We start from the raw sequence: 13,952 nt of genomic DNA, 5'->3' as shown, positions 1-13,952 counted from the left end.
TTGTTGAAAGCTTTACTGGCGAGCAAGGATTAGGCTCTCGGCAAGACCAAGTGTGCACCCCTTGGTCCCAACAAATTGTAACTGTACGGAATGACATGGGGAAAGTGAAATGTGCCTGTTTAGTGGTATACGCACATTTCCCGGCCGGTTCAACATTCACGCGGTAAGAAAAACACATGGTGTGCGTGGGCTCCGCGCAAAAAAGTTTCGGGAGCACACGGTGCGATGCCCTCAGTTTCGGGGTTGACTAGGCAGCTCCGTCACAACTAACAAGTCGATTTTTTATGAAAGCTAGGACATGGATGTTTACATTACTATCTACAGCTTTATTGAGGCTTATCAGTATCTATGTTTACACTGTAGAAAGACAGACCCAGGCTCAATCCAAATTTGGGAAAAAACTCCAGGAGGTGTGAGGAGCAGTGAGGAGAAGGAGCTTTTCGCTGCTTTTGGTTGGCTGCTTTTTGGTTGGCTGCGTTTCGCTTGCTTTTGCACATTGTGATCGCTGAAAAAAGATTACGCACCTTGAGATACAACCAAGGCAAATTTTAACACAACTTTTCCAGACAGAAAGAGCAAATATTCCATTAATTCTATCCTTTAGTATGACCTCTCTTCTAGCTTGAACACAATATGCAAATTGGCCATGTGCCAATTAGCTGTATGGTTTAAGTTTTGTTTCTATAAAAACATTTCCTAGTGAGATGTCATAATTAACAAACAGCACTTTAATGTCAATCTCTTATTCTTGAAAAGCTAAGCCATAGTTATACATAATGTTACACTATCGTTAGCTCCAAACTTTCCATGTAACTCTATCTTCCCTCCACAGTGGGGCGCAGGTTGCATCACTGGACTCTTGGACCATCAGCCAGTGTGAATGCTTTCTATTAAAGTTCAGATAATACTTCCCACAAGTCTCATTCACAAAAGCCTGCATGCTTTTCCCGTATAACCGCAGCAAACTGCTCCTGTTTTGTATGAACCACATAATTACAGTGAATTAAAGTTAAATGGCCCCATAACAAGATCCCACAGAACTGCAGACTCTAGAGGAAAGGCTCAATGCCGATTTCGATACCACATTGTGGACTTGCTGACCACATGTGTGAGATCACAGGTGCCTGGTCCATAGGCAAAGACCAAATACTAGAACATGCTATTGGCTCCTGCAGTCCATAAATTAAATAAAGGAATTTCAGTAGGATATTACAACAGATATTCAACAGTCTTGTGATTGTACTTTTACTTGAGTAGTGAACTTCAAGTACTTTTGCCATACCAGCTCTGCCAGATGGTCAGAGCAGCAGCTAGGATCCTTTGGGTTTGCGGGCGAACCACTAGGCCACTGCGACCCCACCTCCAGTACACCAGCAGTCCAGAGTCCTAGCGCCCTCTGCTTGATACATTTTGTTTGCACGGACAGGAAGGCATTTGTTTTTTGTTTGTTTTCCATGCAGCCTATTTACATGGGCTGTATTTACTTACATGGGCAGTATTTACAGTTACTGTCGTACTCACACGGAATAATGTCACATTCATGTGCATATAACTGATGAAAATAGAGTGTTTATTTCACCATTATTATTAGTATATTATTAGTTTTTATTTTATTTTATCTTTATTTTTCCCCTCCATTCCTTATTAAGAAATGAGAGGTTTTGTCTATAGGAGTTTTTGTTTATAAGAGTTTTGTTTATAAGAGTTCTTCTATTAAGAGTGTTTTTTTTTTAACTTTCTATAAGGTATCTGTCCTTTTCCTCTGTATCTACATGTGTTGCAACAATGAAATTTCCCCATGTGTGGACAATAAAGGATTATCTTATCTTATTTACATGCTTTAAACCAACAATACAGTTCAAGCGCTGTGAACTTTTTAGCATGTCCCAAATCAGGATATCATTTTTTTCAGCCATAAGCCGGAGGAATTAAATTTTGGGAAGGTTTTTTTAAATTTGACTTTTTAATGAACAGCCCTTTACGCGCACACAAAGACGCACACACAGACGCACACACAGATGCACACATGAGCACTCTCCAAATGGGAAAATACTGTTTCCACACACTTGGCGATGGTCAACAGAGCAGTGATTCTCAACCCTTTTCAGTCAAAAACCCGAAAATAACAAGCGTGAGCATTTACAACCCTTAAACACAAATAGTATTATATCTTCAAAATAACGTTGGCTTATTTCTACTGTTAGACTGTATTTTGAAGGCAAATGGTTGGCCAACAAAAAGGAATCTACATTTGTCACTGCGTTTGAGGCACTTCTGTTTCACAGTAATAGATTCAAAGACTGAAATACAGTCTTTTAAATGTTTTAAAGATGTTCACAATGATGAATATGCTATCAGAAATATGTGCCTCACTACAACACACATTCAAGTAGTTGATTTTAGGACAACTTGTGCAAATATGCCTAATTTCAATGCAAATAAACCAGACCCAAAACAGCAAATTAACCAAACCATTTAAGATTGAATGCACTTCTTTACAGCAAAGCTGAGGTGTTTCAAATCTACGAGTTCTCACAAGCAACGATTATATTCCTTTAAAAATATTTATATATATATATATATATATATATATATATATATATATATATATATGGTTTTCTTTATGTTTGGTTTTGCGGAAGAGTCTCGGAGGAGACGTTTTATGCTTTTGTCAGGTACTTGGTATCAAACATCCTTTTACATTCTGTTCATTGTAAACTGCAACCTAGATGGGAAAAGACGTATTAATAGAAACAAATCCATAGTGACATTTCACGCATAACAAGCCGTTTCCATTTTTGAAAAGAGGCTTCGTGACGTTTTAGACCCCTACCCCTATGTATCCAGTCTGAATCTTAATTTTTTTTTGGGTGGGGATAGGTGAAAACACTCGGGCCTCAGTTCCAATACAGAAATAACTCCAACCTGCGGTTCAATCAATCAAAAACACAACTTTGAGTAATCTAATGAGGAAACAACGATGTAACATGGTTCAAAGCTCAATAAGACATTTTGCATAATGTCTCCTTTAAGATTTTTTTTTTACACACGATTTTTATTTATTTAATTATTTATTCATTTTTGGCTCGTTTTGCCTGGGCCTCAAAACAAGCTGCAACAAAAGAACTCCACACATTTCAAAACGTAGCCGACACCAAACTGCTAAACAAATAAATAAATGTAACGTTCTTTGGCTGTAACGTCAAGGTGGAGCGGACACAACGTGCGACGCCCCGAGGCTCGCGCAGCATCGCCACAACCGCCCAACAAAGCCGCGCCAGAACTGCCCCGTTACAACCCAAAAAAACCCAACGGATCGAAGGAGCACGCACACGGCAGGGGCCAAAACTTGTCACCGAAAAACGTGTCGGAAAGAACGGATATATTCGTGTCCATCGTGACGTAGAGATGCTCCAACGCGCACCGAATGAGGAAGAGGAAGAGACAGGAGGAGATGTCACTCACTGGCGCACAAAAGAACGACGCGCAGACAAACCGCTGTCAATAAAGACGCGCGAATACAAATAAATAGTGACATATGCAAACATTAGAATATATATAAAAAATAATGCAATGGATAGCTTTGTGAATGACCGCTGAAAACTACTGATGAAGTCCTTGGAGGAGAAAAAAATAAATAAACGAGCGTAAAAAAACGTGTTTCTTACCTGAGTGGATGCGCTTTCTATTGTCCTTTTATCGTCCTTAAATAGTGGAGTCCCTTGTGTTGTGTTTTATTTGTCAAAGAGTGTGATAACTGGCGTGTTCGCGTCCGTCCCGTTCCGTCTCCGCGCGACAGACTGTGAGATCCGCACGCGTCGCTCGCCTATTATACGCTCGTTTTGACCTTTGTAGCGAGGCATCAGCGGCAGTGGAAAATCACCGGCCTGCCTCTCCTCTCCTCTCCTCGCCGCGCGCGCACTCCCCCTTTCTCTCTCTCTCTCTCTTTCTCTACTCTCTCTCTATCTCGCTTTCTCTCTCTATCTCGCTCTCTCTCTCTCTCTATCTCGGCCCCCTCCGTCTTGCTCTCTCTCTCTCTCTCTTCTCTTCTCTTCTCTTCTCCTCCCTCAAAGCAACAGGCGAGGCGCGTTCAGGGACACAAACGCGCGGTGGGGAAACGGAAACGCAAAGCCGCGTGTGTCGTTTCGAGTGTATTGTTGTTTTATTTGTTTTATGTATTATTATTATTTTTTATATTCAGTCAAGTTGCAGTTTGTGGATGAAAAAAGTGGACGGTTGAATTGAAATTCATTACTGGAAGTCGTGATGATTTTTTTAAATGAATGGATCATCCCGGCTGCCTAAGGCCCGAAGTCACTGGGATAGGCTCCAGTCACCCGCGACCCCGAAAGGGAACAAGCGGTAGAAAATAGATGGATGGATGGATCATCCCGGCAGTTAACCGGAAGTGCAGAAACAATTTCATCGCAACGGATGCAGTTTTAAAAGTGTTATTTGTTATTGTCGAAGGGGAACCAACTGGATACAGATCCTCAAATGATGTAGACTCCTCTGCTTTTATTTTATGACCAATGTATTTCTGATCATCTCCCTGCAGCACCGCTCTCTCTCTCACCTGGAAAAGCCTGGCAGCTCTGTGAGGATTCTGTTCTTCGATCTCTCCAGCACCTTCAACACCATCCAGCCGCTGCTCCTGAGGGACAAGCTGGAGACGGCTGGTGTGGAGTATGACCTGGCAGAGTGGATCCTGCACTACCTCACAGACCGACCCCAGTTTGTGAGAGCCCGGAACTGTGTGTCTGACACTCAGACCTGCAGTGTGGGGGCGCCCCAGGGCACTGTCCTCGCGCCCTTTCTCTTCACCCTTTACACTGCAGACTTCAGACATGACACGGACAGCTGTGTCCTGCAGAAGTTCTCTGACGACTCTGCCATCATCGGACTCATCACGGACGACGATGACGCGGAGTACAGAGGACTGGCGCAGGACTTTGTGGACTGGTGTCAGCGGAACCACCTCCTCATCAACGCGGGGAAGACCAAGGAGATGGTGGTGGATTTCCGCAGACGCCACCCCACTGCCCCCTCACCAGTGAACATCCAGGGACGGGACATTGAGAGAGTGGACTCATACAAATACCTGGGTGTTCATCTGAACCACAAACTGGACTGGACTCACAACACAGACGCACTGTACAGGAAGAGCCAGAGTCGGCTCTACCTCCTGAGGAGACTCAGGTCTTTTGGAGTGACAGGGCCACTCCTGAAGACCTTCTACGACTCTGGTGGCATCGGCCCTCCTGTACGGTGTGGCCTGCTGGAGCAGCAGCATCACAGAGAGGGAGAGGCTGGACAGAGTCATCAAGAAGTCCAGCTCCGTCCTGGGCTGTGCTCTGGACTCGGTGCAGGAGGTGGGGGACAGGAGGGTCCTGGCTAAATCCACATCTATGCTGGACCATGAGTGTCACCCCATGCAGGACACTCTCTCCGCTCTGGAGAGCAGCTTCAGTGAGAGACTGATCCACCCTCGCTGTGTGAAGGAAAGGTTTCACAGGTCTTTCCTTCCTGCTGCTGTCAGACTTTATAACAAACACTGTTAGGACTGAACACTCGCAATACTGACCTAACCATGTGCAATTCTGTCATATGTGCAATTGCTGTTGGAATTCATGTGCAATTCATGTGCTGTCGTGACACATATTCATGTGCAATTACTGTCGTGATCACATGCAATGGTATTTATGTATTTATTTATTTATTTGTCTATGGGAGTTTTTATTTATTTATAGGAGATCTTCTACTGAAAGTGTTTTTCAGACTTCCTATAAGTGATCTGTTCTTCTGTATCTACCTCTGTATCTACCTGCGTTGCACCAATGAAATTTCCCCATGTGGGACAATAAAGGAATATCTTATCTTATTATTGTTCATTGTGTACTATTGCCCCTGCTATATAATATTATATATCAATATTTATTTATATATTTTTTTTATGTATATTTTCTTTTTTCACATGTTTTTCATAGCATGAACATAAGTAGACGTCAGTCAATCATCAACAAAAAAGAAAGAAAAATCATGGCACATTTGACTGAAATAAAAGTCCCATTTAGTCCAAAGGCTGTCAAATGTGTCAATTTCCAACCGCGGTGAAGTTAGTTTCACGTTGGACGTTGGACATTCGCCTCCGCAACTAGAGCGGGAGCTTCCTCTGAGTGTGCCCCGCCTGCAGTAACTCGACGCGGTGAGCTGCGCGCTGAAGTGCCGCTTGGTACGCCAGTTAGGGACCGACTCTAAAGTACCGTTTGTTTAAAAATGTGTTATCTTAAAAAATATCAAACGTATTTATATTTTAAAAAAAAACAACAATATTGAGCACGAATCTAAGTTGCTAATATTAGATGCAATAGAACTTTTGGGCTGAAAAATTAACCTTTTGTAGATTTTTAAAGAATATTTTTCGTCAAAAATCAAGGATTCTTATCAATAGCTCCTAAGTCAGCAAGCCTAGATAGTAAACGCTAAGTGATTATAGTAGTTGTGGTCTCCAGGTATCACGCACACCTTTTACTTTTTCAATTTAACCCTTTGTTGATTTTTAAGGAATATTTTTCGTCAAAAAACAAGGATTCTTTTCAATAGCTCCTAAGTTGGCAAACCTAGATAGTAAACGCTAAGTGATTATAGTAGTTGTGGTCTCCAGGTATCACGCACACCTTTTACTTTTTCAATTTTCCCCTTTGTTGATTTTTAAGGAATATTTTTCGTCAAAAAACTAGGATTCTTTTCAATAGCTCCTAAGTCAGCAAACCTAGAAAGTCAAACCCAAGTGATTATAGTAGTTGTGGTCTCCAGGTATCACGCACACCTTTTACTTTTTCAATTTAACCCTTTGTAGATTTGTAAGGAATATTTTTCGTCAAAAAACAAGGATTCTTTTCAATAGCTCCTAAGTTAGCAAACATAGAAAGTCAAACCCAAGTGATTATAGTAGTTGTGGTCTCCAGGTATCACGCACACCTTTTACTTTTTCAATTTAACCCTTTATAGATTTTTAAGGAATATTTTTCGTCAAAAAACAAGGATTCTTTGCAATAGCTCCTAAGTTAGCAAACCTAGATAGTAAAAGCTAAGTGATTATAGTAGTTGTGGTCTCCAGGTTTCACGCACACCTTTTACTTTTTCAAATTAACCCTTTGTAGATTTTTAAGGAATATTTTTCGTCAAAAAACAAGGATTCTTTTCAATAGCTCCTAAGTTAGCAAACCTAGATAGTAAATGCTAAGTGATTATAGTAGTTTGAATTTCCAGGTATCACGCACACCTTTTACTTTTTCAAATTAACCCTTTGTAGATTTTTAAGGAATATTTTTCGTCAAAAAACAAGGATTCTTTTAAATAGCTCCTAAATCAGCTGACCTAGAAAGTCAAACCCAAGTTATTATAATAGTAGGTGAAATAAGAACAAAATAGGGACAAAACAGGAACAAAACGGGACGGCAAAATAGGCACAATACAGGATCAGAACAGAGCAGGAACAAAACAAAAAGAAGCCAAGAAGGAACTAAACAGCAGAGGGGGGCGTGCCCAAGCCGCTGCGGACCACCACAGGAGACCTGCAATATTACCAGTGGAATTACTACATTCAATCGAAACTGATCTAAATAAATTCTCGGCACATACCGGGCATGGTTGACGGAGTAGCACACGATACTTCCTTAGCTGCTCAATGGGATCGCTCCACACAACAGGCTGCATCAAAACTGAGTGGACCAGCGCACGCAACGTTGGCCAGCTGTTGCCGCACAACAGCGCCTTCGCCGCAATCTGCGGCGCGTGGTCATGGACAAGGCGTTAAAAGCCAAACGGGTGTACTTGACCGTTGTATCTGGGGCAAACCGGGATTTAAGAGCGTTGAAACTGAATGACTGAGGAGAATTGGGAGTTCATTACCTGCTAGGTGATTTGCCAGAGCCCCGGACTGGATTATGGGTGCCTGTGGCACTGCAGCGGCACTACCGGAAGAATTTAACTCATGAATTTGTGAAATGAATGAATCGAAGCCGCAGGATTGTCATTACCTGGAATTGAGGACGGAGTGGCCAACAACCAAGGCCCGGAAGAGCGTGTGGGCAAAACGAGAGGCGGATGAGGAGGGCGCGCTTAAATTGTCTGCCAGCTGAGCGCCACGGAGCGGCAGGTAAGTGTACCCTCAGCACAGGCCTCTACAGCCCATATTGCCACATTCCACCCCCCCCGAAATGCATCGTCGCCCCTACGATGAAACACAACTTAACACCAAGGCCTAAAAACTGCTTGTGTCAGCCTGGAGGATGACACAGGAGCACCTTGGCCGGATGGTTGTTCAACTAGGGACCTTGGAATACGGTGGGGATTTAGGTATTGGCCAGCGGTCGTCCGAGTGGACCGGCGTACAGATGCCTCGCTGAAGCCAGGATTGGCCACAGGGTCAATTGCTGGCGGAGCCTGGTCAGTGACCACGGTGGGGAGAGCAACTAATGGTTCTTGAGCACTCGGCACGTGTAATGGGGAGGAGTTTTGGGGCACAACTGTTGGCTGCCGCACCGGCGGCTGTAAAAACAAATCATCCTCAAATGACTGTTCATCTTCTACGATTGGTGCTACAGGTGCATCCGGAGGATTCACACCAGGGACAGTGGCAGGGGAGTCACTGCAAAGCAGGGCCTTCAACAGGGATCGGTGGACCCTTTTTACCTTGGTTTGTTGATCCACAGGAGCCACCGTGTACACCACACCATCTTCCCTTGGGGCTTGCAGGACAACATAGGTTGAGGACCCCACAGGTCTTGGGTCTTCCGACAACCCCTAGCACTGTAATCGCGAAGTAGCACCAGCTGGCCTTCCTTAAATGGCACATCTCTGACCCGTTGGTCATGATTTGCCTTTCTGCGTGAGGCCGCCAGACGCAATCTTTCTCTTGCCCCGTTGAAAGCCACCTGAAGACGCATCTGGTGCTCTTTTCACCCACTGTTACGAACCTAGGGATTCTGTAGGGGTGTCAGCTCCCTGGGCAGTGGGAGTCAGCACCCTCTCCTGGTTGCCAGGTGATTCTCTCCACTGCAGGTCCCTCCTAACACACCTTAGGATCGTTTGGCTTGAGTGGAGCCAGCCTGGATATAAGGGAGGCTGGTGGGAGCAGTCTCTCTCTCTCTCGCCACGCCCCAAGACTGGTTGCTGGACTGTGTGGCAGCACAGTTTAATTCTGTTTATTTTTGCACATTTTCATTGCAACGATACATATCACACTATACTTAGTTAGTTGCCATCTACACAGATACATTAATTTCTTTTGTCAGGGCCTGATTATTTATAATAAAAATATACTATTAATTATTGTGAGTGCCATGTGGACTCCCCTCTTTGTTTGGCTGCTGTTGAGCCAGGTGGTCGTAACACCCACTCATGCACACTTCCCCCCCCCACGGGGTCTTGCACCCTACCCAACAAGAAATCAATAGGCAGACGTGGTTCTTGCCCAAACATCAGGAAGAATGGAGACTCACCAGTGGACTGGTTGAGAGTGGTGTTATATGCGTAGAGCACCTGGGGTAAGCAACCACTCCAGTCCCTCTTACGGGATGCAGGAAGAGCACGCAACATTATTGTGAAGTGTTCGATTGAACCGCTCACACTGCCCATTTCCTGCTGGGTGGTACGGAGTAAGATAAGACAAGATAAGATATTCCTTTATTGTCCCACATGGGGAAATTTCATTGATGCAACGCAGGTAGATATAGAGGTAGATACAGAAGAACAGAACAGATCACTTATAGGAAGTTTGAAAAACACTTTCAGTAGAAGATCTCTTATAAACAAAAACTCCCATTACCCAACAAGGGATGGAGGGGAAAAATAATAAAGATAAAAATAAATAAATAAATACATAAATACATAAATACCATTGCATGTGATCACAACAGTAACTGCACATGAATATGTGTCACGACGGCACATATTGCACATATGACGGAATTGCACATTGTTAAGTCAGTATTGCGAGTGTTCAGGACTAACAGTGTTTGTTATAAAGTCTGATAGCAGCAGGAAGGAAAGACCTGCGAAACCTTTCCTTCACACAGCGAGGGTGGATCAGTCTCTCACTGAAGCTGCTCTCCAGAGCGGACTGCAGGGGGTGGCACTCATGGTCAAGCATAGATGTGAATCCAGCCAGGACCCTTCTGTCCCCCACCTCCTGCACCGAGTCCAGAGCGCAGCCCAGGACGGAGCTGGACTTCAAATCAAATCAAATCAAATCAATTTATTTTTGTAAGGCCCAAAATCACAACAACAGTTGCCTCTGAGGGCCACAGGGAGAAATGAATCAACAATGTCTGTGGTGGCGATGGAGTCAGACAATGTCTGTGGTGGCGAGGGACGATGTCCCAGGGTCCTCTGTCCTTAGACTCTCCTTCTCGGCCAGGAAAAACTACAAAAAAAACCTCTTTGGGAAAAAAGCGTAGAAACCTGGAGGAGTTCCAGTGAAGGAGAGATCCGACTCTCACAGACGGACAGATGGACACGAGGGAGACTGGAGCTGGACCCACTCTTCAGGCAGATGAGGGACCGTCTGAGTCGAGCTGGACCCACTCTTCAGGCAGATGAGGGACCGTCGGAGGCGAGCTGGACCCACTCCTCAGGCAGATGAGGGACCGTCCACACAGGGCAGGGACCACTTCACCAGGAGAGGGACATCTGGGTCCACAGGTCCTCAGGAGTGAGAGAAAGAAAAAGAAGGCGGTGAACAGTTTGCAAGTGGAATTAAAAATAAATATTGTTTGATAGCATAAGTAGTCAGAAGAAGAGGATAGTGCTCAAGCTGCCATACTTCCCCCAGCATAGTTACTCCTAGGGCAGCGTAGCTAAAGCTGTGGGTTTCTGTTTCTGTTCCTAACTAGTCTGACCATAAGCGATTTCGAAGAGGAACGTTTTAAGCCTGGACTTAAATGAAGAGACTGTGTCAGCATATTTAACATGGGTCGGGAGCTGATTCCATAACACAGGAGCTTGGTAGCTAAACGCTCTACCTCCTACAGTACTTTTAGAGACTCTTGGGACCACCAGAAGGCCGGCATTCTGAGAGCGAAGAGCTCTGTTTGGATGGTTCTATAGCATCTTTGAGGTAGGATGGGGCCATTTCATTTATAGCTTTGTAGGTCAAGAGTAGAATTTTGAATTTGATTCTAGACTCGACGGGGAGCCAGTGAAGAGACTTCAGCACTGGCGCAATGTGCCCTCTTCTTTTTGTTCCTGATAGTAATCTTGCTGCTGCATTTTGAACTAGTTGAAAGCTTTTTATGGAGCTTTTAGGACACGCTACAAGCAGGGAGTTACAGTAGTCTAATCTAGTCGTTACAAATGCATGTATAAGTTTTTCAGCATCGCTTTTAGGCAGGATTCTTCTGATTTTGGCTATGTTGCGGAAATGGAAATAGGCTGTTTTACAGACTTGATTTATATGAGCTTTAAATGAGAGCTCCCGGTCAAATAGGACTCCAAGATTTCTTACAGTAGAACTAGAGGCTACACTAACATTGTCCAGTGTGGCTATCTGCTCAGATAGATCGTCTCGTAGATGCTTAGGGCCAAGCACAATGACCTCGGTTTTTTCAGGGTTAAGAAGCAGGTAAGTGTCATCCAGGTTTTTATCTCCTTCACACAAGCACTAAGTCTGTCTACTTGATCGCTCTGATCAGGTTTCATTGATAAATACAGCTGAGTGTCATCTGCATAGCAGTGGAAGTTAATGCCATGCTTTCTGATAGTGTTGCCTAATAGCAGCATATAAAGAGTAAACAGAGTTGGACCGAGTACCGAACCCTGTGGCACACCGTAAATTACTTTAGAGCATGGTGAGGAGCTCTTGTTTACATTAACAAATTGGTACCTATCAGATAAATAGGATTTAAACCAGCTGAGGGCTGTTCCTCCATCACCTACATCACATTCTAACCTCTGCTGTAGAATGTTGTAGTCAATGGTGTCAAACGCTGCGCTGAGGTCCAACAGAACCAGGATTGAGACCAGTCCATTGTCAGCGGCTAATAACAAATCATTTGTGACTTTAACTAGTGCAGTTTCAGTGCTGTGGTGGGCTCTGAACCCTGACTGGAAAACTTCAAATACGTTATTGTCCTGCAGGTGGCGACAAAGCTGTTTTACTACAACTTTTTCAAGGATTTTAGAGACGAAGGGAAGATTTGAAATAGGTCTGTAGTTTACCAATAGGTCGGGATCTAGATTAGGCTTTTTCAGAAGAGGTTTAATGACTGCATGTTTGAAGGACTGTGGAACATAGCCACTTTCGAGTGAAGTATTTATTATATTAAGAATAGGGTCTATAATTAGGGGAAGAATGTCTTTGAGGAGTCTGCTTGGAATGGGGTCTAGGACACAAGTTGAGCTTTTAGAGGACATAATGGCTGAAGTTATCTCTGCTTGATCAACAGCTGTGAACCTTTCTAAGTTTACAGGTGGATTTATATGGGACGTTAGATTTACAGCTTGGGCTAGTTCAGGGCTAATAGCGGGGGTAATTTCATCTAATTTATCTCTGATTCTTTTTATTTAATTGTTAAAAAATAGGAGGAAATCATCAGAGCTGAGTGTAGCTGGGATTGAGGGCTCTACTGCACTGTGACAGTTTGTTAGCCTAGCTACAGTGCTGAAAAGGAATTTAGTGTTACTTTTGTTGACTTCTATTAGATTTGAATAATATCTGATTTGGGCCTTACGCAGAGCCTGCTTATAAGACAGCAGGCAACTTTTCCATGCTTTTAGGGATTCTTCTGTGTGAGAGCGACGAAATAATCCCTCTAACTTTCTAACTCTTTGTTTATGTGAACGCATTTCTTGGTTGTACCATGGGGAGGCGCGCTTTGGCCTAATGACCTTATGTTTTAACGGCGCTACAACGTCAAGAGCAGACTTCAGAGAATTCATGGTCAAGTCGACAAATTGATCACTTATACTGGGACTAAAACTATTCTCAGCAGGATCACATGACATGTCACTGAATATTGGCTCTATTATTTCTTTGAATTTTGAGATAGATTTTTCAGATATTGTCCTTTTCATTATAACTTTATTTTGTGGGACTGGATGATCTTTAAGAATAAACTGAAAGGTAATTAGGAAATGATCTGACAATATAGGGTTTTGAGGGAGGACAATGAGGTCACGAATCTCTGTTCCATACGTTAGGACAAGATCCAGAGTGTTCTTGTGAGTGTGAGTCGGTTTATTTACATTCTGAGTGAAACCAATGCTGTCTAACAAGGCGCTGAAGGCATTACTGAGAGCGTCATCACTCATGTTCACGTGGATATTAAAGTCTCCAGCTATAACTATTTTATCCCAGGCTAACACTAAGTTTGATATAAAGTCAGAAAACTCTGTTAAAAACTCTGAGTAGGGACCAGGAGGTCGGTAGATAACTATGAACAAAACTCCTTTTTGGTTTTTCACATTTGGACATGTGATTGACAGCATAAGGCTTTCAAATGAGTGAAATGCATTGTTAGTTTTAGGGCTCATGAGTAGGCTTGAGTGTGAGATCACTGCCACACCACCACCTCGGCCTGTGCTCCTGGCGGTCTGAAAGTTAACATGGGTGGGTGGGGTGGACTCATTTAGTCTGACGTAGTCGTCTTGTTGAAGCCACGTTTCAGTTAGAGCTAGAAGATCTATGTTATAGTCACTAATTAATTCATTAACTAAGAGCGATTTGGAGGAAATTGCTCTAATGTTTAGCAGTCCACATTTTACGTGTTTATTCATTTGTATATTTGTGTCATTTGTGATTGTTATTTTCCTTAAGTTATTTGGTCTGACGCCTGAAATATTTTTTCTGAGATGTGACTTTTTGGCATTATTTGTACGAGGGACACGAGGGACACACACAGTCTCTATCTGTCTTGAATCTGAACACTTCACATGTAACAGAACGGGCG

General features: G+C 43.4%; 1 protein-coding gene across 1 annotated transcript in view; it reads right to left on the bottom strand.

The window, feature by feature from the left end:
* LOC140365351 (sodium- and chloride-dependent taurine transporter-like) overlaps nt 1-3,765 on the bottom strand; it is a 42,498-nt gene extending 38,733 nt beyond the window's left edge. Inside the window, exon 1 of the mRNA XM_072451735.1 lies at nt 3,669-3,765. The gene's annotated coding sequence lies outside the window, so the exon portion shown is untranslated. The remainder of the gene's footprint in view (nt 1-3,668) is intronic.
* Nucleotides 3,766-13,952: the final 10,187 nt, after the last annotated feature.

This window comes from Eucyclogobius newberryi, unplaced genomic scaffold, assembly GCF_026437365.1.
Source record: "Eucyclogobius newberryi isolate DKJ021-1_F unplaced genomic scaffold, fEucNew1.0.hap1 SCAF_19, whole genome shotgun sequence".
Lineage (NCBI taxonomy): Eukaryota > Metazoa > Chordata > Actinopteri > Gobiiformes > Gobiidae > Eucyclogobius > Eucyclogobius newberryi.
Note: the sequence above shows the minus strand (reverse complement) of the source record. Positions and strands in the feature narration are given on the sequence as shown.